Raw genomic sequence first — 26,958 nt, 5'->3', positions numbered from 1 at the left:
TTCCAAATATGATGTGCGAATGTGGGTTAAGAGTTTTAACCGCATTTATTATTGTTTCTCCACTTTTGGCGACTAGCTAGTACAATAGAAATGGGTGATTCTTTCCTAACTGTAACCTTTTTGATTAGTTCTTTTAATTCCATAACCACTATTACTTTTTGCTTTTTTATTTATATTACAGTATACACGATGGTCCGAACTGTATTCCGGAAACTTCAGCAGCATATTCTGCAGATAAAAATAAGTAAAAAACTTCGTATAAATGTATGTCCTAAAATGCCTAGTTTCGGAGATACATGGGGCCGGAATTTCATTTTTATTTCAATTTTTTCCAAATAATTTCTGAAGTAACGTAAATATTTGGATAAAAATTAGTGTCTGGGAGTTTTTTGACATGAGAAATTTGATTTTCTGAATATTGACGTTACTTCAGAAATTATTTGGAAATAATCGAAATCAAAATGAAACTTCAACACTCTGTATTTCCGAAACTGAGCGTTTTAGGACATACATTTATACGAACTTTTTTGCTTATTTTTATCTATCGTTCCGGAATACGCCCGGATTATTGAGATGCTCGAATTACTGGAGCTACTTAAATTTATTTCTTTAGAAAATGAATACAATTCAAAAATTGTCAAAAATAACGTTTATTAATCTAAATTATAGATAAATACTAGTTTCCTAAAAAAAATTCTTCCCTGCGTTGCAGCACGGTATAAACAGTTAGTCGGTCTTTCGATCTTTTAGGATGGATCTGATTTTTAAATGAAAGCATCTGCGTTATATACAGGATGGTCCGAACTGTAATCCGGAAACTTCGGCAGCATATTTTGCAGATAAAAATAAGTAAAAAAGTTCGTATAAATGTATACCCTTAAATGCTTTGTTTCAGAGATACAGGGTGTAGAAGTTTCATTTTTATTTCGATTTTTTCCAAATAATTTCTGAAGTAACGTCAATATTTGGATGAAAATTGGTGGATGGGTGTTTTTTGACACGACAAATTTGATTTTCATGTCAATATGTCTCCTACTTGTAGAGGGCGCCACCTACATATGTTTTAACTGGTTTGAAGAGTAATCACTTTTCGTCCGTACCTGTATAAAACAACTGAGTAAAAAAATAAGCATTCACAACGTTTTTTACGTAAAAAATGTCTCTTAGTAAAAATCGCTACGAGTAATGGTTCTCGAGATATTTGAAATCGAAATTATCAAAACCTGTCATCTTTGTCATAAATTAAGCATGTTGAATAAATAGTATTAGGCTGAAATCATAAATATGAAATGTTTTTGTGCTAAAAGTTCTTTATCATAATTTTTTCTCAGAAAAATTTAAGATTAATTAAAAAAAAGTTGGCAAATTTACCATTTCAGTCAAATATCTGTCTACTACTACGAACATGCCTATTTTTTGTCAATAATGACATGTATTGACATTTCCATTCTAAATATCTTGAGAACGGTTGATCCTAGCGACTTTTACCAAGAGAGATTTTTTACGTAAAAAATCACAGAAATGTATATTTTTTCTCTCAGTAGTTTTATACAGGTACGGACGAAAAGTTATTACTGTCCAAAACAGTTAAAACACATGTAGATGGCGCCCTGTACAAATAGGAGTCATATTGACATCAAAATCAAATTTCTCATGTCAAAAAACTCCTAGACACCAATTTTCATCCAAATATTGACGTTACTTCATAAATTATTTGGAAAAAATCGAAATAAAAATGAAACTTTTACACCCTGTATCTCCGAAACTAAACATTTTAGGACATACATTTATTACAGAACTTTTTTACTTATATTAATCTGAGGAATATGCTGCCGAAGTTTCCGGAATACAGTTCGGACCACCCTGTATATACTTGTCCTTTGCATACCGGTGTAAATACCAATACTATGTCATATCTAGAACAACAGATCTAAAGTTTTTCCTGAAACGGAATCACTTCGGTGACATCATATCATTGGAAAGCAGCTAAAAATTCTGTTTTCATAAAATTTCTGATGAAATAGGTGCGTAATCATTTCGTTGTTGTATAAGCCAGTTGTACAATGGTATAGTTACTACAACGATTAAGGGAAAATTCCGACAGATAATATCCAAAAAATGGAAGAAAATACAATTTACCTGTGATTTAAAATGATAGAGACAAGTGTTACTGTCACGGATCCCCCCATTGGATATACCGTATGATCGAAAAAAAGAAACGGCTTCTAGTTGGCTGGGAAATGACGATCGATGACATTTCCCATATAAATTTACCTATAAAATGACAGCGATCTTCATTTTTTTTTTCGATTCATACGGTATTATAGTTCAAGTTTAGATTATTATTCTTCTCTTCTAAATTGTTTTTATTTGCTTCTAAAGCAATACTTCATCGATAATGGTATAACTACCTGGCTATGTTTGATATTAAAGTCCTTATTTTATCCCTTATGATCATGTCAACCACTGCAGATTTTGAAATCATTATCATTGGCGTAACTACAGGGGTGCCCGGGGGTGCCGGCCCCCTCCCCAGGTACTACTGGCACCCCCCAGAGAAATCCTGAATTATGACACTTGGCTACGTATTAATTTTTATTTGCTTGTTATGCAGTAAAAATTACGTTTTCTAGTTTTGTTTAGTTAATATTATTTTGTTGTGTTCAAAAAATGTATTAATTTTTATTTTTTTAGAAAATTTGTAGGTATTTAAGATTTAAGTAATCTACGGGAACACGGTTTGATAACCAAGTCTATGAAATTTATTGATAGAGAAATTCATGTAAAAGTTTTATTCAAAAAATGTGTTTTTTAAAATTATTTTTTATTTTTAGAAAAACAATAACCCTAGGCACCCCCCTGGTCTCAACACCAGGCATCATTAATATTAATAAAAAACGAACTAAACGTAGGCATTGGATACATCCGTATTGGAAATACAGGCAGTCATAATATATGGATTTAATGTATTTATAGAATTGCATCCAGACAAATTTCAGTCTTTCTACAGGATGAAACCAACTTTGCAGCCTTCTGACGTGACAAGAATGTTCTATTTTTAATGCAGTCGCATGCTATGCCACGTGTCACGACATGCGCGTTGCTCGCTTTGTCACTTTGGTGGATTCCTGTTTATTTGTTTACGTTGGTTCAGTTTGATGTAGCATGCCACTTGCTAGATCATAAGCCATGTTATAAACGACGTTACTTCGGTGGGCACCCTGCTTTAGAACAGAAAACTTTTTTGGTATTGACATTTTGTGACCTCAAGACCTACCTCTCTTGTAGGTATATAGAAATTGAATTGATATAAAGTTCCATTAATAGATTGCTAATGTACAACCAGTGTAATCAAATAGTACAGGACATAAAAAATGACAGTTAGGATGGAATCACCCATATACCTATTTTTACGTAATAAAAAGCAAATTATATTACGTAGATACTAAAGATATTAATTGATTGATATTCTTAATCTAGGGAAGTAAATGGAAAATCAAATATTCAATTAATTTTCGTAGGATATATTATTGAAACGATGTCGCGCTAATTTCTTCCTTATTATAAGATAAATAAAATTTGCCATATCGGAATACTTTTAATAACCAAACTCCAAACATAGAATGACTTAAATTAGGTATTGCCGTCCAATTTTGCTTCCAAGTGGACATTAATGAAAATTCGTATCTTGGAACCTAGATACTCCAATGTGCCTGATAAGTGTTTGACTATTCAGGAAAACGTACAATAAAGTATCATTGGTGGGAAAGTTTAATTTTAAAAAGTATTATTTATCAAAAATATGTTACTTACTAAAAATGTATAACTGAAGACTTCTAATTCAATTTGAAATTAAATTTTATTTAAAATTGAATTTGATGTTTTTGATTACAGTTGAGGGTTGGAACCTTTGGTGTTACACAGCAAAATAAAACACTAAATCACCACAATACACCAAAACACTTTTACCTTTACACTGAAAAGTCAGTGTAGAAGTAAAAGTGTTTTGGTGTATTGTGGTGATTTAGTGTTTTTTTTTGTTGATGTTTTTGAAACTAAAAAAACTTCGGACTTTGTTGTTTTTTTTATTTTTATTTATTTTGCTTACACAACGTTTCGGTCAGAAGTATCACTGACCGTTATCAAGTGTGAACTAATAAGTTTTTTGTGTCGTTAATCCAGTTCACACTTGATAACGGTCAGTAATACTTCTGACCGAAACGTTGTGTAAGCAAATTAAATAAAGACAGAAGTTCTTTTAGTTTCAGTACTGAATCATTGTCTACCACATTCAAAGTGACGTTGGTGTTTTTGTTTCAAACTACCGTATGACAGAAAAAAAGCGTCAAAGACGGCTGGGAATGACAATCGTCGATAATTTTGGTGATATCAATCTCTACACGTCATTTACTAAAAACTGACATAAAACTTGTCCAGAGTTAACAGTAATTTTAGAAATATTAAAAAAGGATAGAACGTTTCCAAGCACAAATTTATTTCCAAAAAATTATTTTCCCGAATTTTAAACTACACCATTTAGGGTGGCTGCAACGACGTCCCGTAATCCTGCTGTTAAAATAAAACAAGTGATGTTTATATATTAAAACCAGCTGTTATGTTTTAACAGCAGCATGAGACGACATCGTTGAACCCACCCTTAAAAATCATTTTAACTCCATATAAAAATAAATTACTGTAGTGTATAGGCCGCTTTAGATTTGTGAGTAATGTAAACATGATGACTAATAAATCTGTAGAGTCTCTAGAATCTCTAGAATCTGTCTGAGACTGTATGATGAGTTATAACTCGTTATAACTCAAGAAAGGGGAACACACAATAGATCTATAAGGTCACGGTGATTAACTCCCCTCCTAAACATTCTACATTCTACATTCTATTAAAAGTTTTAAAAATTGGTGTATAGGAGTTTTTTGACATGAGAAATCTGATTATGCGCCACCTACATGTGTTTTAACTGTTTTGAAAAGTAATAACTTATCGTCCGTATCTGTATAAAACAACTGAGTAAAAAATATACATTTGCGACGTTTTTTACGTATAAAACATCTCTTGGTAAAAATCGCTACGAGTAATGGTTCTCGAGATATTTGGAATCGAAATTATCAATACCTGTCGTCATTGACAGTGGCGGATACAGAGGGGGGGCCATGGGGCCCGCCCCCCCCCCCTGAAATCTGTAAATTGTGTTAAATATTAGCTTTTTGCCTAAAAAGCATATTCTACATTACTTTTTATTTTGGGCCTCCCCCCTAAAATAAATTCCTGTATCCGCCCCTGGTCATTGACATAAATTAAACATGTTGACTAAATAGTTATTAGATTGAAATCATAAATTTGAAATATTTTTGTGCCAAAAGTTGAACAGAAACTGTTTTATCATCATTTTTTCGGAGAAAAATTTATGATTGATTTAAAAAAATAAAAAGTTCCCAAATTTATCATTTTAGTCAAATAACTATATCCACTTGACATGTTTATTTTTTATCAATAATGAATGACATGTATTGACTATTTTCATTCTAAATATCTTTTGAAAACGGTTGCTCGTAACAATTTTTACCAAGAGACATGAAAAAATTTAACAAAGAGACATTTTTAACATTTTTTACCTAAAAAACTATATTTTTCTACTCAGTATATATATACAGGTACGGACGAAAAGTTATTACTCTTCAAAAGAGTTAAAACACATGTAGATGGAGCCCCCTATAAATAGGAGTCATATTGACATCAAAATCAAATTTCAAAAAACTCCCAGACACCAATTTTCATCTAAATAGAGACGTTACTTCAGAAATTATTTGGAAAAATCGAAATAAAAATGAAATTTCTACACCCTGTATCTCCGAAACTAAGCATTTTACGACATACATTTATACGAACTATTTTATTTATTTTTATCTGCAGAATATGCTGCCGAAGTTTCCGGAATACAATTCTGACCACCCTGTATATTTTATATTCCAAAAACAGAAATTTTCTCAATAAATATCAATTTTGAGGATAGAAAGTGCTTAACACAATATAAAGTTAGATAAAAACAACGTTAATTTGTTATATAAAATACAGTGTTCCATTTGAAAAAAAATTCAGAAAATTATACTTAGTTTTGACTCTCTTTCTACCTCTATTTATCCTATTTATTATAGATATTAAAACTAACACCGCCCATTTATGAGTGCATACAATAGTTGAGTTTGGTTAATACAATTTAGATATGATTATACCGGTTTAGCAAAATGAATACAGTGAATTTAGTTTATTAACATGCTTACTCACCGTGTTTTCAGGATTCAAGTCGTTGATAACATACACTAACCTAAAGAAAACAAAAGTGATATAAATAAAAATAATATTCAGTTTTTTAGTTAAATAAGATAAAATATACCTCTGTGTACATAATTAATTAAGCTTTACTATTACCCAAAATGCAAAGAATATTGTTTATTACCTTATATCTAGAAGAAAATCTCCATCTTGTAGCTTAAATGCCATTTTTCTCCTATATAATCACATTTAGTAACTCCCATAGAGGTAACTCCCCTACAAGGCAATACACAGAATAAATTAGTATCGAGAATACATAAAATGTTGAGATTTTAGATCAGTCGATAATTTTGAGCAGTAATCGAAAAATCCCGGTCTTTTTGCTCAAACAAGATTACGTAAGCGATATTCCGCATTCCGCCTCCCGCCATATCAAAATTTACACCTTATTATTTATTATTTACACACTGGCGTGCAGAAGTCGCGTTGCCATAAAAGTCTCGAGCTGTCAACGCCAAACTGGCCAAACCGCCAAACAAAAACAATGGCGCGTCGCTGCATATGTTAAAATCTCGACGAGAAAATAATCAAAATAACTTAATTAAATAAATATGTTGATAAACTTACCCCTTCAATAGACATAAAAGAGTTTTTAGGCAGATAATTTTATAAAAATAAAATATTACGCACAAGTTTCTCCACAAAAATATCGAAAAAGAAACCGAAACATTTTTTGACAGGACTCTTGTCGGTCTGCTTGTTCACCACCATTTCACCACTGGCAAAATTGCTGGTAATTTGTAGTATGCTGCGATTGATTGACATTGACAACCTATGGAAGAAATTTATTGTTGTTATATGAACTTAAAATAAACAGATATGTTATTAACTATTTTCAGTTAGGTATTAAAAAAAATATGAAAGCACATTTTTGTTATTGCAAATAAATATTTTTAGAATAGGTACCAAAGGGAATAATGTTTTTTTCAAAAAATAGTTGTAGAAAATCTTGGAAATATGTGCAAAATACGGTTTTTGGAGTAATATTGAATTATTTATTGGAAAATATCGTTTTTTCTTCAAATTTGGGATTTATTCTGCAAAATAGCAAAATGTAGGTAAGTATACGTTTTTTAAAATTTATTAAATTAATAGTATTTTATATAATTTGTAATGTAAAATAGTGAAGTAAATTAACAATCTTCTTGGGTGGAAGATTTTGATAATGAGAAATTTCAAATAATGATACTCATTAGATACTTAAAAAACTCTCGGTTCTAGAAATTCTTCGAAGGAGGCACGTCTTCGTATGGTTTGGATTTTTCTGTCTTTAGTCTCCCATATACCAGAATATCACTGCATATTATCAGAGACATTGTCGACATTGTAGATACTGCATATTGCAGCTATTATAGCCTTAGGTTCTGACTCAAACGTTATGTAAGGCAAAAATAAGTAAAGGACTCCGAACTTTTTTTAGTTTTAATACTGCATCTTTGTATACCACATTCAAAGTAACGTTTAACATATATATCCAAAAACATTCACAAAATGGTTTGAAATGAAATTTACGCTTTGTTCGACGAAATAGTTTTAACAAGACGGTCACGTCTGTCTTATTTCCGACCTGTCTTCTTGCTCCAAAGCTCGAGCCAATCAAAGCCGATCAAATTATATGAAATAATTATTCGTGACGTGATTTATCCTTATACGGCGAACCTTTAACCGAGGGATAATTACTTTGCGTTCGGTAAACAGCGAACCATCAGTTGTTTAAATGCCGCTTTTCATAATGAAAAGTTTAATGACGTCGACCTCTGACACGTAATTTAACCCAGAGTACTCGAGAGAATTTTGTCGATGCAAAAGATCGAAAGAGAATGAGTTAAAACCGATTTCCGATTTTTGCTCCTACATTCTGCAAGTGGTTTGATACGTCAAAGTTGACAGGTGGGGTCAAAGGTCAGACTATTAGATAGCCAGTTTTTTTAAGATATAATAGTATTTAGCACAGATTTGAAGTACGGATGATGGGTTATTCGATTTTACTAAAGGTGTTGTAGCATTAGAAGTTATAAAAAAGATGGAATGTTTTTTTATAAGAATTTCCTTTTGGAAAAATATTAAAACAGCTAACACTATGCAACGGAGCTGTTCGCCGGTGAGCAATGGGTCGTAAGCTAGTGAAAATTAAACTCTGATACTTACGTCTTTATAAGATACTGGGCTGCCACTCAGTTTACCATTTAATTTCGAAAACTTCTAAGTTGAAAACTGAGAAATCAACTCAGAATATAGCTATTACTTATTTAAGGAACTAGAGAAATGAAACGCTGTGATAAACTAATAACTAAGTATAATTAATAATTAAATGTAAAATAGAATTAAATCGGACTATGAAAAATTTGACGTTTGAAAATATTTGTTGGTAAATTGTATGTGTATGTATCAAAGTAGATCACTCTTAATGGTAAGTTAAATCTGCACGCTTCTGAATATTATTTTTGTTATTAATTATTCCGCATAAAGTCTGGCGATCTTGGTAGCAAAATGTAGGGACTCTTTATTTTCAAAAAAAACCGTACTATGTGAATATCAGAAATATGCTAACATGTGTAAAATGTATCAAAGTGATTCCGAAACAATTAAATACATAATATGCCTGAAGGGCTTAATGAATTAAAATGAATTTAAATCATAGATATAAAATTAAATGATCTGGCCTTTTTTATCCGTTCTGCATGGTCACAAGCTGGTTATGGTGAACTGCTACCGGAACTGGATTGTGGTATAAACTGTTTCTGAACAGACAGGTACTGCTGGGCACCCCCAGAGAAATCCTGAATTATGACTCTTGGCTACGTATTAATTTTTATTTGCTTGTGATGCAGTAAAAATGACGTTTTTTAGTTTTGTTTAGTTAATATCATTTTGTTGTGTTCAAAAAATGTGTTTATTTTTATTTATTTTTTTAAAATTTATAGGTATTTAAGTAATCTACGGGAACACGGTTTGATAACCAAGTCTATGAAATTTATTGATATAGTCTGTGAAACGAATAACTTTGAATTTGACAGTTCCGGCGGGCTTTTCTAGTGTAAATTTTATTAGGTTAGCAACTTGCGGCCATGCTGATGCAATGCCGTCTCTAATAGAACAGCCTCGGAGCGAGATTTATGACGTCACGCTAGTTAGATACTACGGATTAATTATGTTTGTAGAATACATGGAAAACGTAATTGTTCCAAAAATGTAATTTTTGGATTATATTCGACATTATTTTTTTCATATGACACAACACTGATGAAGGCTATAAACGTTAGCTATAAAGTTTTTTTAAACCAAAAAAAATAATGAAAAACCAAATGAAAACTTAATAATTTTACATATAAAATGACAGCGATCTTTATTTCATAGCCATCGCTGACGCCTTTTTTCTATGATATTGTATATAGTGATACAATATATCACTATTAGTAGATATTGAATGTTTTTTGTTAAATTAGATCGATTTTCAAACCCCAAAAATTTAAAATATATTTTACATTTTACCCATTATCTTATGTATCTATTCATTATTTGTATATTGTAAAACATTTGCTGCATTATTTGTATGGTTCATAGTTTATTTGCCAAAGTATTTATTACTATAAATATGTATATATATTGTATTTATTAACTGTATATTATGTATATTTCATGTAAACTATATCATTTTTAAAATACAAACCAAAAATACGAGGAATAATTATGTTTTCCATGTATTCTACAACATATTTATTAATCCGTGGTATCTAACTAGCGTGACGTCATAAATCTCGCTCATAGGCTGTTCTATTAGAGACGGCATTGGTCTGATATTTAGAAATGTCAAAGGCTGATGACATTTTACTTTTGTCAATTATGACATTTCGCGTTGATTTTTGCAAGAAGAGGAAGAACTATCACTTGTTTTATTATTTTCCATTTATATTTCACGAAAGTAAAAAGAGTTACCTATCTGATTCGTTCAGGCACTCATTTTAAAGAATATCAGTAACTTTTTGGGCAGAGGGATTTTATATTTGCCATGTTGGTAAAAAATAACGATCAAAATTCTAAGTTATTCATTTTATAGACTATAGAGAAATTCATGTAAACGTTTTATTCAAAAAATGTGTTTTTTAAAATTATTTTTCATTTTTAAAAAAACAAAAGCCCTAGGCCCTCCTGGGCTCAACCCCAGCCCCCCGAATTAATTTCAATAATCGAGTACTCGAGTCTCAAGCGATTTCAAAAATCGAGCAATCGCTTGTATTACCGTATCGAAAAACTGTATTGAAAATACGGTTTTTCGCCCGGCGCTTGTTGCTTGTTGTACTCGTAACGCCAAGCAGTAAGTTGCGTGCGCAGAGCACATATTCCTTCGGTAATGAATGGCAAGTAGCAAGCGACGAGCGATTCGCTTGATTTAGTTTTTAGTTTATTTCAAAGCATTGTCGATGTAGGTTATAAAATTTTGTTACTCAGATACGCAAAGGATAACGTCGTATAAATTTGCTCCCTGCAATGTATGTAGAAAATTCGCTCGGCTTTTTATCGAGTATGTCACATTAAAATCGGATTTCAATTTATTTTATTCTAGGATCGCTTGCTTTTATCGCTCGTAACTAGTCACTTGCATCGCTCGTTCATAATCGAGCAATGTCGGTTATTTCAATAATCGAGTACTCCAGCGAATTTTTGCTTGAGGTATCCCATCACTAGGTACTACAGATGCCCGACGCATTGTTGCCGGACCAGTAGAAAACACTTTGAGCCATGGCAACCACTATTTGTGGCAAGTTTTTGATAAGCTCCTTTATAACATCATGTACAGAATAAAAATAATTTAACATATAAATGATAAAAAAAATTATTATGACCGTAATGTCGTCTCCAAAATCTGTTATTATTATTATTAATTAAACATAGTTGCGGCACGTTGCGGCAAGTTTTTGATAGGCATCCTGTGAAAAGTGTATTCTCCTATGCATAAATATACGTAAAAATTATGTTTTGATTAAAAATACGATGCGCGTATTAATCATGTATTCGAATCTTAAACTATAAAAAAAGTTGTTCAATAAGGGCTTCCATAACATAGATACTAAAATAACTGACTTGGTTTTAAATGAGATCTCACACAATTCTTTTTGTTTCTGTCGAAGACAAAACTTGTTGTAACTGAGCCTATTTAGTGGAAATCCGTCATGAAAGATACATTTTTCAAAGGATGGATGATATTTACCATCTGTCAGCATGTCCAAGCATGCTCTGCTATATTGAATTTTATATACCATCTCAACAAGTTGGGCAGTTGGACCATCTTCTTATATCCTGTTAGCCAAACCTCAAAATCTTTTTTCCTTCCTCGATGTTGAAGCTGCCACATCCACATGAAATTCTACATATACTTAATACCGTATGAAAAAACGGCGTCAGCGATGACTAGGTATATGAAATGAAGATCGATAATTGAACTGGATAAAGATGGAACTTAGTGATTGAACTGGATGATTGATATTGGAACAAAAAATTTCACAATTGTTGAGAATCCACAAACCCAGTTACTTTCTATAAAATTTTTTTGTCTATTCTAGTATCACAACTATATGGTCATTCTGTCGACTTACAGTTATTTGCATGAAAATTTGCGTACCTGCTTAGATATTTGCTGATCTTATGTAACAAGTCAGGCTCTGAGCTCAATTGTAGCTTAGTTTAAACAACGGTTGAGACTGATACTCTGATTGCTGGCATATGGACGAGAATAGGCGCAGCAGGTGAATCCCGAATACTCAAACGCAAACGAAAATGACCAGCTGGTACTGAATAATTTGTGGTACCAAGAAGCTTCTTCTGTGAAAAAAAACAGTCACAAATATTTTAGTAAACATTATTATATTGATAATATCATTAATATACATAAGAACCAACCTAACCGACAAGAAAAAATAAATTTAAGCTTCTTGGAATAATATCTTGATAAAATTACTTGCAAATATCTCATTTTCGTTTTTTAAAAGGGCTGTTAACCCTGTCGTCGACTAACGCAAAAATAAGTATCATAACATCGCGCAGTCGTTTTGGTTTTGCCAGTTGGGACTAAACCAACGCCACCTAAAAGTAAAGCCACACCTTTAGACATTGCGTCATCACTAAGGGATTTAAATTTACAAGCTTTAAAAATATTCAAAATAAAATTTTGGGTGTTAGGTATTCTAAGAATAAATACGTCTAGACAAAGTTCTTTTTATTAAAACAAGGTACCTTCTTTTGGACAAAACATAAATGCATATTCTCCCTTTGTTCTAACCTTAGATCTTATAAACTTCTGTTCTAACCTACTCTTATATGACATTCTAGTCTTCAAGACCTGCTTCCTGTATAAAAAGGGACAGATCTATTCTGACGGATTATGGTATATGTCTCTAGGTTCCATCTGTATATGTCTTTTACTTATATGCTACGAGCGAGTAGGTACAGTACGTCTGTCCGTTCTGTAGCTACGGGGTATCCGTGAGATGGGAAACGATATTCTCTCGATGTTTTTCGTAAAAAATTCGACGACGCGTCCCATCAATAAAAATTCGACAAATTTGCAAGTAGCCAATAAAATGAGTGGGTGGAGCGATTCGCGGCGACGTACTCGTCAAGTCGACGTATATTGCTGTTTATTTAAATGTTTTTTGTCCGCATTCCTTTCATAGACACAGATCCACACATGACATTTTCAGGAAAATGCATTCTTCATAAAAAATTTTGCTTATACAAGATTTATTTTGTTTATATATTGTTTTCCAAATTTCCATCCGTTTTCATTCCTGATTTTCACACACATTTTGTAGAACTCTCTATGTACAGTGTGGCGCACCTCATTCACCTCGATTGATTATACAAAAACGGAAAAATGTAGAAACAAAATATTTTATGGGAATATGTGGGATGGCAATGTGTATAATTTAAAATTATTTTGAAGTGTACAGGGTGTGTCAGAACTAAGGCCCATACCAAAATTATATTTTTTCTTATGGAACACCCGATATTTTATTTCATTTTTGGATTCTTGAGCATAAAATAAGGCATTTATTATAAGGGTTTAATATGTTTAAATGCTTTGGTTTTTGAGATATTTAAAGATATTTGCATATGCAAGCTATAATAAAAAAGTTTGTCAACACCCTGTACATTACTTTCAGAGTTAATTCTTGTGCTGACTTTTAAGCCAGAGAAATAAACTTTACTAAAAAATTTAATTGCTTTCTTAAATGTATACAGAGGTATAAAAATTGCTGGTATATTTTAAATATTTATTTTACATAAAAACTTCTTTATTTCAAATGCAACACTATGTATTTTTTTAAATAAGTCGAAGCGGATTTAAATGCTCTTTCAAACTATATTAGGGTTTCCTATACCAATCTCGCTCAGATTTTGAATAAAAATTGATTTTTCAGTTAAATTGTAGAAAATTAATATATTTTAATAATACAGGGTTGTTCACCACATACGACACGGAGTATTGTAGCTAAACGATGAGATTTTTACAAATTGTAAGTTTTGGGTTCGATGAAGGACTATTAGAGGTACAATTTAAAAATAATTTTACAAGATACAGAGTGTCCCAAATAAGTAAAAAATATCAAAGTTGTATTTTTTTAAATGGAACACCTTGTATATTATTACATTTTTAGTTTCTACGATTAAAATAAAGGTAAATTTGATTAAGATTTATTATAGTTAAACCTTACCGTTTTTGAAATATTTTCAATTTTATGAAATTGCAGTAAAAATTTTAAGGCTTCATTTCTCCAAAGGGTATCAAAGTTTTAATATTAAATATTTACTGAAGTTTATTTACTGATCCAGTTATTGTGTTGCAATAATAAAATAATACTACCTTATACAGAGTGTCTAAAAATTTATTTTAAATAATTATTAGCTTAAACGGCAATAACTTGTTTAATTTAAATGGAACACCCTGTATATTTTACAGAATCAGATGCACAATTTAATTGTCTATCAAATTGAATTATACCATTTTTACCTATCTCTTTAAGTTTCCGTAGAAAATGCATTTTCTTGTAATTTAGAACTTATTTATCAATATACCCATGGACTATTGACATTTTAGATTATTTTTAAAGATGTACCAAATTTTTAAAGAGTACAGATACTAATATTGTCGATATAATTCGTTTATTTCATTAAAAAATAAAAAAAAACTGTTTAAATATTTGTTAAAGAGGACCAATTAATATGATTCCAGTATTCAAACTACATTAACTGACTGTTTGCGTTCATTAATAATAATAATTGCTCCAAATACTAAAAAACTGAATTTTATATGGGCATTAGACAGTGTGATAAAAAGTAACACCTTAAAAATGATATTTCATTTTTTAATAAATGCTTATTTATAACAACAAAGATTTTAATTTGATAACTTATTATTATATTGATTTCTGACTCAAAAATCCACATTTATTGATAATAATTTATTAACGAACACAATTAAGTATGTCATTAATTAGTATATGGGCGGAAATAATGGTGTTATATTTAATTAATGGTATACTCTTTTATAAAGATTTAAATAGTTTTCTTTTTGCATACAAATGGGCTATTAATATTATCGTTTTGCTAAAAACGATAATATTACTAAATCTGTACATTTTAATACATTTGTTGCTTTAAAAACAATCTAAAATGTCAATATTCCATGGATATATTGATAAATGAGGTCTAAATTATAAGGAAATGCATTTTCTACGAAAACTTGAAGGGAAAGGTAAAAAATGGTATAATACAATTTGATAAACAATTTAATTGTGCATCTGATTCTCCTAAAATATACAGGGCATTCCATTTAAATTAAAGAAGTTATTGCCGTTTGAAGCTAATAATTATTTAAAATAAATTTTTAGACACTCTGTATAAGGTAGTATTATTTTTATTATTGCAACACAATAACTGATCAATAAATAAACTTCATTAAATATTTATTATTAAAACATTGATACCCTTGGAGAAATGAAGCTTTAACATTTTTACTGCAATTTCACAAAAATTGATAATATTTCAAAAAAACGGTAAGGTTTAAGTATAATAAACCTTAATCAAATTTACCTTTATTTTAATCGTAGAAACTAAAAATGTAAGAATATACAGGGTGTTCCATTTAAAAAAATACAACTTTGATATTTTTTATTTATTTGGGACACTCTGTATCTTGTAAAAATATTTTTAAATTGTAGCTCTAATAGTCCTTCAATGAACCCCAAACTTACAATTTGTAAAAATCTCATCGTTTAGCTACAATACTCCGTGTCGTATGTGGTGAACAACCCTGTATAATAATTCAGTAAAACAAGATGACTGGTGTCCCCATGGCAATTTTCTAGTAACACTTAGTAGTTATTTTTAAAATCGACATTAGTTTATGGACTTTATTTAAATTTAGAACAGTTTACTTTTATTTAATTTACCTACAATTAATAAGTGTTTATTATTTTATCAAGGAAAATGAAGGAGTATCTGCTGGCGGAAGGAGTGGATATGTTACTAGTGAGTTTATTTTGTAAGGATAATTATTGCTTGTTGGCCTGAAGGGTTTATGCTTAAATATATCCAAATAGGAATTTTCTTGACAAGTATTCCTTTTAAAAACTACTTTTCCTATTTCGCAAAGCTGATAGTATCTACAAGTCATCGTAATATAAATCAAAAAGAACTACTTCTTTATTTTTCTTGATAAGATAATAAATACTTACTTATTGAACTATTGTAGGTAAATTAAATAAAAGTAAACTGTTATAAATCTAAATAAAGTCCATAAACTAATGTCGATATGGAAAATAGCTACTGTCACTAGCAAATTGGCATGACAACACCAGCCATCGTGATACCCATTTTATTAAAAATTCGCTTTTTATTCAAAATCTGAGCCTATAAGTATGCGAAACCCTAATATACTTTGAAAGAGCATTTAAATCTGCTTCGACTTATTTTAAAAAATGCATAGTGTTATATTTGAAATAACGAAGTTTTTATGTAAAATAAATATTTAAAATAGACCAGCAATTTTTGTTAGCCCTGTATACATTTAAGGAAGCAATATTTTTTTTAGTAAAGTTTATTTCTTTGTCTTAAAAGTCAGTACAAGAATTAATTCTGAAAAGTAATGTACAGGGTGTTGAAACTTTTATTATAGAGACTTAAATATCTCAAAAACCAAAGCTTTTAAACATATTAAACACATTGCCTTCCCACATATACCCATAAAATATTTTGTTTCTACATCTTTCCGTTTTCGTATAATCAACCGAGGTGAATGAGGTGCGCCACCCTGTATAAAAAAGTGATCTGAATTAACCTACATGCGCACACAAAATTTCATTTCATTACAAACTGTCGTTCTACTTGGAGCCTCCGCGTCGTATGAGAGGCGCCACCCTGTATTATGATCATCCATAAAATTCTTAAAAGTGCTATACTAGAACTCCTCTATCTCAAATATGTAGCCTACTATTTCAGGTGGTAATGATTAAGTACGCCAGTGGAGCCAAAGTGGATTGCAGTGCGATACGAGGCGCAAAACAAAGAAGTTTTGAAGTAATGCTCGCCTATAGCCCCGGGTTCCAGGCAAAGAGGTAGGTACTCACTTGGGCACCGCCGTGTGCAGTACCCAAAATGAGAAAAAAGCCGCTGCCCATTGATTTCGCTAAAGATAAATTTATGGTGTCTATAAAACGAGTGTATGTGTGTAGGTAATTTTAGCTGATCGTCAGTGGCGATTCGTGGACTAGCAAGTTCTATAGCTGGTACCTTAGGTTGGTACCTTATGATTTACTTTTTTTTTTAATAAAGTCAGTATACTTGACGAGATTCATACCTGTATTATCTACAGTTATTATACTCTGCTTTATAACTCAGGTAAAACTTCGACAGAGGAAGACTGAAAAAAGGCAGATGCCCTCCATACCATTTGTTTCAATAAAAAAGTTTCTATTACTTTTTAAGTTAACCATGGATGGGTTTATATATAAATCAATATTAAACCCATTTTTCAAAACTTTCCAACCCACTTTTAAAAGTATAGGGGTGGTAGACGGTGGTACGGGCAGGAAGAACTAAAAAAGGCAGATGACGTCCATACCATTTGTTTCAATGAAAAAGTTTCTATTACTTAAGTTAACTATGGATGGATTTATATGCAAATCAATATTAAACCCAGTTTTTAAAACTTTCCAACCCACTTTTAAAAGTATAGGGGTGGTAGACGGTGGTATGGGCTGGAAGAACTAAAAAAGGCAGATGACGTCCATACTATTTATTTCAATAAAAAAAGTTTCTAATATTTTTTAAGTTAATTATGGATGGGTTTATATATAAATCAATATTAAACCCATTTTTCAAAACTTTCCAACCCACTTTTAAAAGTATAGGGGTGGTAGATGGTGGTATGGGTATATTATTATTTCGTCCTCTAGAAGATGCGAGACCTTGTCGTTGGTGGTGAAGCTCCGAGTCAAGTGCCAGGGGGAATCCTTACTAGTACTTTGCCTGGGTCTAAAGAGCATCTCACTATCTTGTCGCTGGCTGTAGTGTCGGGACCAGGAAATTGCACCAAGATGTATAACGTTGCCGGACTGGACTACCCTGACCGTCATACCAGGCACCCTCTACTGTCTGTGGTCATGTATCACGGGCAGAGGGTATGGGAGGGTGTTTCGGCTTAACCGCCATCAAGGGGAGACAACCTGTATGTGTATATTGTATTCTCGTCCCTGTAGTATATAATAGTAGTATAGTAGTATTAGTAGTATAGAATACTTCTCTCGCAGGGCTCTGTAAAAGTGAACCGACCAACACTAACTACTGAAGCTTGAGGAAAATCCTCTAACAACACTGAGAACATTAACAGTACAAGTTCCAAGGGACCAACCCCAAAAGGAACTACAGGGAATGCAGCTGACTAGATGATTGGATCATGTTCAGGAAGTGCACCCTTATCAAGGTGGAACAGTTATGGTCTGGGGAGGAGTCCATTTAGGCCGAAAAACCGATCTCGTTTTTCTGGAAAGGTTTCTAACAGGAATCACATATCGTGATTTAATTCTTGAGCCTGTCGTATTACCATATGCCAATGATTTTGGGAGAAACTTCATTTTCATGCATGACAATGCACGGCCTCATACAGCCAGAGTGGTAAGTGAGTTTATCAATGCTCATCAATTAAACATCTTACCCTGGCCGGCACAGTCTCCTGACCTCAACCAGCTGACACCTGATTATGATCAGGTCTAAGGAGAAACCAAGTTAAAGAGGTGGAAAAAATAGAGACAGATCCTCCAGCCTCCACCAAACCCCAACAGTGGAAGGGTGTATATCCTCCTAAGGAGGTAGATGTCCACTCCTCGGAGGAAGAACATCTGTTGTCCAGCGGAGGAGGGAAAATTACCCTGTCTCCGCTACAACAGGAAAATCCTCATGTTTGATGAGTTATAACTCAAGAAAGATCAATAGATCAACAACACAATAGATCTTTAAGGTCGCGGTCGCGGTTAATTATTCTTGTTAATACTTTACAGATTGTGTTGCATTTGTCATTTTACTACTAATTGTATATTGATTTTACCAGTTTCCAGACCATAATAATTTACAAAACAATAACAAATAAATTTAACCTGCATCTTTTAAATCGGAACCAAAGGAATGGAAACCGACAATGTACGTAAATTCTTCGAACAAGAAGTATTGTTTTTTCCTTTGTTACTCTAAGCTTTTTCCTACTATTGTCTATTAAAAACAATTCGCCATTAATTCCGAATCGTACACTTTTGACTAGAGGAGTGTTTTTTCATTCGTTAGGAGAGCGGCTATGGCGGCGATGGCGATCTTCGCGTGGGCGAAGCCCTAGTGAAACCGCGGTAGTGAAACTACAATGGCACCGAAAAGAATCCCTGGGGCCCCCGGGGGCCTCTTAAGGAACGTAGGTACCTACTTTGTTATTATACAAAAGGAAAAGTTATCGAAGATACTCGCCGATAAAATCGAATCGGCCTCCCTTTCTTCTTGAAAATGTTTAAATTATATTAGCGTACAGGATGGTTTAAATTCGAAGATTTCAATTAAAGCCGTTAAATCGGAAAGAGCTAAAATCTTACCTTCAGTCCTCAGTAGTTAGTAGTGATGGGCATTATGATTTTTTTTAGTGAATCAAATCGCACAGCCATAAAATATTTAGCATTTGACATAAAATAGCGAGCAATTTGTTACACCATATAAACTATACAGGGTGATCCGAACTGTATTCCGGAAACTTCGGAAAAAAAGAAACTAAAGAATTGTTAAAGTACACTGGCTATCTGTTCCTTGTTTTATTTTGGGAGCTACTAATAAATTGTTTATATAATAGAGAAACTTAATTCTCTACCGCCATTTGTAAATCTTGGAAGCTATCGTAGCGGAACTTTTAGATATTCCTTTAGCTAATTTACGTCAAATATACTTTCAACAAGATGGATCACCCCCTCACAACTTTGGAAATATTAAATTATTATTTCTCAAATCAATGACATGGAACCATTGGACCCATATGATGGCCTCCCTGATTCCCGGATTTGTCTGTTCTCGATTTCTAATTTTGGGGATTTTTGAAATATCAATATATCGTGGCAACTACAACAATGTCGAACATCTGGAAAATGCTCTAATAATTCAAGCTTTTAGATATCTACAAACAGGGCCTGTTTTACCATAAGGCCCATAAGTAAGGGCCTTGGGCCCGGTGGTCTGGGGGGCCCGTTAGGGGTTGTAAAATGTTCATAATTTCAAATGTAAATTTACATAGCAGAGAAAAAAAAACAGTTACCTCTGACAAGGGAAATAGAATTAAATAAAATAAGCTTTAGATTCATATAATTTTTTTTTCATTATTTATTTTGTTGAATATAATGATGTTTATCTGTTTTTTTAAATTATTAAAAAAATAAAAATAAAAATAATTGTTTTATTTTTTTAACCCAAACTAACAAGAGAATTTTTGAATTTTATTGGAAAAGAGGGCCCGACCAGTTGAAAAATAGGCCCTGCCTACAAACCCATCCCGTTATAATAAATTCCGTTATAAAAAAAAGAAAAATATATTCGGTGATTCAGTGGTAACAGTTCAAAGGTAAAATATATCAATCCCAAATAAAATTTTAATATGTGTATGACTATTTTAGTAAATACCATTTTGATTTTTTTATTTATCAAAGCCTACTAATAAGAAAATGATATAAACACACCGGAAAAGTCTAGGGATATTACAATTTTATCCAGCCATCGTCAGTAATTTTATTATTTGCATTTCTGATATAATAAAATTAAAATAAACAAATAGTTTCCAGGACGTATTGGAAATAAAAATGCAAAATTTACCGAATTTTTCAAATTTACCTTGATTTTTATTGAACTCAAAAAAATACACACAATTTTTTTTATTCTAAACTGTGAATTAAAAAAAAAAGATATAACCATTTTTACTTAATAAGGGGTATGGCCTCCTCTACTGTTCATTACAGCCCTACATCGTCTCGCCATGCTCCTGATCAGGTTGTCAATCTCTTCTTGAGGTACAGCCTGCCACGCTGCATTCACGGTCCGAACCAGATCCCTACGAGTTTCACGAGGCATACCCAATCTCAAAATTCTTCTTTGGACCGCGTCCCATACGTGCTCGATGGGGTTGAGGTCAGGAGACTGTGCCGGCCAGAGTAAGATGTTTAATTGATGAGCATTGATAAACTCACTTACCACTCTGGCTGTATGAGGCCGTGCATTGTTATGCATGAAAATGAAGTTTCTCCCAAAATCATTGGCATATGGTAACACGACAGGCTCAAGAATTAAATCACGATATGTGATTCCTGTTAGAAACCTTTCAAGAAAACGAGATCGGTTTTTCGGCCTAAATGGAAAAAATTAAAAAAACATTAGCCCATTGTTCATTCGACCACTGAACATGATCTTGAGCCCACAAATATCGTACCTCTCGATTTCCTCGTTAAGGGTTGAGCTCTCCAGGGGCGTCTGCTTCTTAAGTTGACCTCTCTTAATCTATTGCGAACAGTGTCAGGATGTCAGGACTAAGGGTTACATTATGTGTTTCCTGGAGAATTAAACTAAGCTCTGGTGCTGTAAGAGTCGGTCGGCGTCGAGCATGTCGTAAAAAATGATCTTGCTGAGGGGTAGTAATGCGATGTCGCCCTGTGTGCCTTTCAGCAACATCACCACTTTCACGGTAGCGTGCACTTAATCGCGATATTACACTTTGCGTTTTATTTAATGCTCAGCTACGTCGATTTGGCGCATTCCAGCTTCGAGCATACCCATGACCCTTAGCATTTCGCCTCTATTAAGATGTCTATGCTCCATATCGTTTAATACTAACCAGAGTTATTTGAATGAATTCTGGCCAGTTATCATAAAAACATAGCCAGTATAGTTAAATTCGAACAATTGATGCTAGGTGCTTTTGATACATTTGACAAAAAATGCACAAACACTTCTGCAAATATCCCAAATTTAGAAATAACTAGTGTGACTACTTCGTTTCAATCGAAGTAGAAAGAATCGGCCTACAAATATGTGGTTGTTTATTCAAAACATTTATTTTTAACTTTAATAAAATGATATCCCTAGATTTTTCCGGTGTGTGTATTTTAAATATTGCAGTTTAGTTTTTATTGTTTTTTTAGTTTTTATTATTGCAATTAGTGAAAATAAATATAGAGTGATATATATTTTTGAAAAGCTCATAGCAAGACGGATCATATGATTTATAAATATACAGGGTATTCCATTTGAAAAAACATAACTTCTAGTTTATATTTTTAAAAGTGTTTTTTTCATAGAAAAACAAACTGTACGCCACTGTATTCTACGTAAAAAGTTCTACAAGAATAGGGTTCCCAACCGTCCCGGTTTGGCCGGGATTAACCAGGAATTAGAAAGTTTGTCCCGGCGAAAGTTTCGCCTTGGCCGGGACCTAATGTTATGTTTTATGTTTAAAAATTAAAAAAGTGTGTATTACACACAATATATTTTAATTTCTAATATTTAATGTTTTGTTTCAATTATTTAAAAGCTTAAAAATAATTGTCCCGGAATCGCCGGTGCTCAAGTTGGGAACCCTATACAAGAATCGGTTTTCACTCTTCTCGATATCGTCCATAATAATAATCCATAATAATGTGTACCGTCGATAATAATGTGTACGGGGGCTGTCCTAAATTGCAAAATTTTCGACAAGACCCTATAGCTCAGAAACAAAGAGGGCTATGAGAATTTTGATTACAGCATCTTCCGTTTGACAAAAAAAGTGGGACAGGTTTGTACAGGGTGTCCCATTTTAGTTGAAATCATACGGTATCTCCGTTATTCGTGAAGATAGAAGGGTGCGGTTTGCACAAACCTGTGCCACTTTTTTGTCAAACGAAAGATGCTGTCAACAAAATTTTCATAGCCCTCTTCGTTTCTGAGCTACAGGGTCTTTTCGAAAATGTTGCTATTTGGGACAGCCCCCGTATCTCCGTTATTATGGATGATATCGAGAAGGTAAAAACTGATTCTTGTAGAACTTTTTACGTAGAATACAGTGGCATAGTCTGTTTTTCTTTAAAAAAAGTTTTGAAAATATGAACTAAAGTTATGTTTTTTCAAATGGAATACCCTGTATATTTATAAATCATATGATCCGTCTTGCTATGAGCTTCTTAAATATCACTCTATATTTATTTTCACTATTTACTGCAATATTTAAAATATATCATTTTCTTATTAGTAGGCCGTGATAAATAACAAAATCGAAAATGGTATTTACTAAAATAGACATACACATATTAAAATTTTATTTGGAATCGATATATTTTACTTTTGAACTGTTACCACTGAATCTCTGAATATATTTTTCTCTTTTTTATAACAGAATTTATTTTAATGGGATGGGTTTGCAAATATCTAAAAGCTTGCATTATTAAAGCATTTTCCAGGTGTTCGACATCGTATTAGTTGCCACGATATATTTCATATTTCAAAAATCCCCAAAATCAGAAATCGAGAACGGACAAATCCGGGAACCAGCGAGGCAATATGGGTACATTGGTTCCAATTCATTGATTTGAGAAATAATAATTTAACAAAATTCGAATATTTTCGTTATAAGTTAAGTTGTGAGGGGAAGCCTGCTCTTACTGAAAGTATATTTCACGTAAATTAGCTAAAGGAATATTTAAAAGTTCCGATACGATAGCTTCCAAGATTTACAAATAGCGGTAGGGATTTAAGTTTCCCTAATATACAAAGAATTAATTAGTGACTCTCAAAATCAAAATAAAACAAAAGACAGATAGCAGTATTACTTTTAAGAATTCTTTAGTTTTCTTTATTATCAATCATGGCCTACTAATAAATATGATCTTTTAATATGTTTTTTTAAATATTGCAATAAATAATAAAAATATATATAGAGTGTTATATATTTTTGAGAAGCTTATGTCAAGCCAGATCAAATAATTTATAAATATACAGGGTGTTCCATTTAAGAAAACATAACTTTAGTTCATATCTTTAAAAATATTCTTTTCGTAGAATAACAGGCTAAGCCACTGTATTTTACGTAAAAAGTTCTACAATAAACAGTTTTCACCGTTTCAATACCTTTAACAATAACAGAGATACAGGGGGTGTCCCCAATTGCAAAATTTTCAAAAAGGCCCTGTAGCTCAGAAACGAAGAGGGCTATGAAAATTTTGTTTACGGCATCTTCCGTTTGACAAAAAAGTGGCACAGGTTTGTGCAAACCGCACCCTTCTATCTTCACGAATAACGGAGATACCGTACGATTTCAACCAAAATGGGACACCATGTACATATTCCATATTAGAAATTCATCCTGTACGTACAGCCGGGCCGTATCTTATCTGGTCGTCCGAAAAAGTGATCAAGGAAGTGTTTCAAAGGTTTTTGTCTGTCTGCTCGGCGGACAGCTAATTAAATCGCTTAATATACGTCCACCCACACTAATTTGCATTAATTGCGCGCAAGTAAGTAGCCGGCGCGTTGCGTAAACAACACATTTTACTTATTCATCTTATTGTTCGTATACCTTTAAATTGATAGCTCACTGATTTAGTGAAGCCCCGTATGCGGAAGTGGTACGCGGTCTCGAAACGACGTTACAATACACCCAGGTTATCTATTAATGATATTAAATGTAATTAGCAATTATATTGAAAGCGTGCCAAATGAAATTAAATTAAAATATAGTAGATTTTTTGAAAATTTAACTTAGTATGTATTTTTTGATTACCTACCCAGTCACGTAGAAGTACACAGCACTCATCTACTATTATTATATCACTACGTTTAACTATACAGGGTGGCGCCTCTCATACGCCGTGGAGACTCCAAAGAGAACGACAGTTTGTATTGAAATAAAATGTTGTGAGCATATGTATGTTCATTCAGAGTACTTTTTAAAAATATAGAGTTCTTCAGGGTATCCCCAAAAAAAGTTACATATCAAAGTTTTGTTTTTTTGTAATGGCACGCCCTATATATTAATTGATTTTCGGATTCTGGGAGAAAAATAAGGGTTAGTTTTATAAGAGAAATGTAAGGTTTTTGACATATGTATTTAACATTTTCTAGAAATAAAGAAGAATTTTTAAATTACAATAAAATCTACCTAAATTGGAATTTACCCGGTACAGCCTAATATGTAGTTAAATTAACTATTGTACTTTAAATCAAATTAAAACTTGATCCAAAAAATTATACAGGGTGAGACCAAATTAATATTGAAGATTGGTCATCTTTAAAAGCATGTTACTCTTTTATTTTAAATGGAACACCCAGTATATTATTCCGATATTCAATTGAGAATTTATTTCTCGTCAACATACTATTAAGGTTGCCTACCCCTCAAACAAATATTTTCTTAGATTTTTTCATTTACATGATTTGATCTGAGTAGATCTTTATTATTTGATAAAATCTAGGTGGCTGGAGATAGTATGTCTGACGTTACTTCAACATAGCTGTCTAATTAGTCCAACTTTAACAACTAGTAAATAGAGAAAACAAATTTCTTGCAGTAGAGGTATATAATAAAATTATATAAGGATTCTTCCCACTTAACTGCTAATATAGAAATTTAATTCTACGCTGTGTTTGTCATAATGCGGATCAACCTGCTCTCACTACCGGTTTCGGAGCCCTACTCCATCATCAGGTGAGCTTGGGAGATCCACAAAATGACAACCACAGCGCAGAGATAGTTAATTCCGACTTGTCGGAATGTATCGGTTAGATATAAGTTCATATAAGATAAGTCCCGAACGCAGTCCAAGTCCGTATATTAGCAGTTAAGTGGCAAGAATCCTTATATAATTTTATTATATACCTCTACTGCAAGAAATTTGTTTTCTATATTTTATAATTTGGCTTGCCTGAAAAAAAGCCTTTTACCATCCTTTTACTATCGATAGTTGCGCCTCGGTGGTACGAAAGTACTACCATTGCACGCAGGCCGCTATCTCCCGTTCGGGACTTAATATCTAACCAATACTTTCCGACAAGTCGGAATTAACTATCTCTGCGCTATGGTTGTAATTTTGTGGATCTCCCAAGCTCACCTGATGATGGAGTAGGGCTCCGAAACCGGTAGTGAGAGCAGGTTGATCCGCATTATGACAAACACAGCGTAGAATTAAATTTCTATATTAGCAGTTAAGTGGCAAGAATCCTTATATAATTTTATTATTTAACAACTAGTTATCATTTTGTGTCAGTTAAAACAAAAAAAAATTCTCAGAAATTTGCCGAAAATGCAAACTTATCCTACATCAGAGAGAATTGATATGATTCTGTTAGTCTACTATTATAAATGCAATGTGCATTCACCAATTAACAGAATACTTAAATGCACGTGATTTTACCTAGTCTGCGTTTGGTTTGACAGTGTTTACAAAACTCGACCAGCTATTGTCGACAACATGAGAGAAATTATCGTAGCTGCTTTTCGAGGTAGAACTCCACATATGCCTTTTAAAATGAAAGGATCCTTTTGAAAAGACAATCATTTTATGCAGTTAACAGGAAACGAAGCATTTTGAGCAATTGATTTCGTCTAGGTAATGTTTGTCACATAATTATAGGTTTATATCTAGTTTTGATTCTGTAATAATTAAAATATCTTTTAAACGTGTTTCTTTTTATTACCGTTGAGTATTTTACTCTACAATCTTTAATTTTTGTTAAATTAACTAAAGGTATATCACAGCCACCCTATATTTTTTCAAATAATAAAGATCGACTGACGGATAATCATAAAAATTAAAATATCTAGGAAAATCTTTGTCTAAGGAGTAGGCAACCTTAATAATATTTAGTAGATATATAAATTCCCCATTGAACACCGGAATAATATACTGGGTGTTCCATTTAAAATAAAGGAGTAACTTGCATTTAAAAGTGACTAATGAACTACTCCATAATGACTACTCCATATTAATTTTGTCTCACCCTGTATAACTTTTCGGGTCAAATTTCAATTTGGTTTAACATACAATGGTTACTGTAATTAAATATCAGGCTAT

Source organism: Sitophilus oryzae, unplaced genomic scaffold (assembly GCF_002938485.1).
Source record: "Sitophilus oryzae breed Bouriz unplaced genomic scaffold, Soryzae_2.0 scaffold_149_pilon_pilon, whole genome shotgun sequence".
Taxonomy (NCBI): domain Eukaryota; kingdom Metazoa; phylum Arthropoda; class Insecta; order Coleoptera; family Curculionidae; genus Sitophilus; species Sitophilus oryzae.
This window is presented reverse-complemented; position numbering follows the sequence as displayed.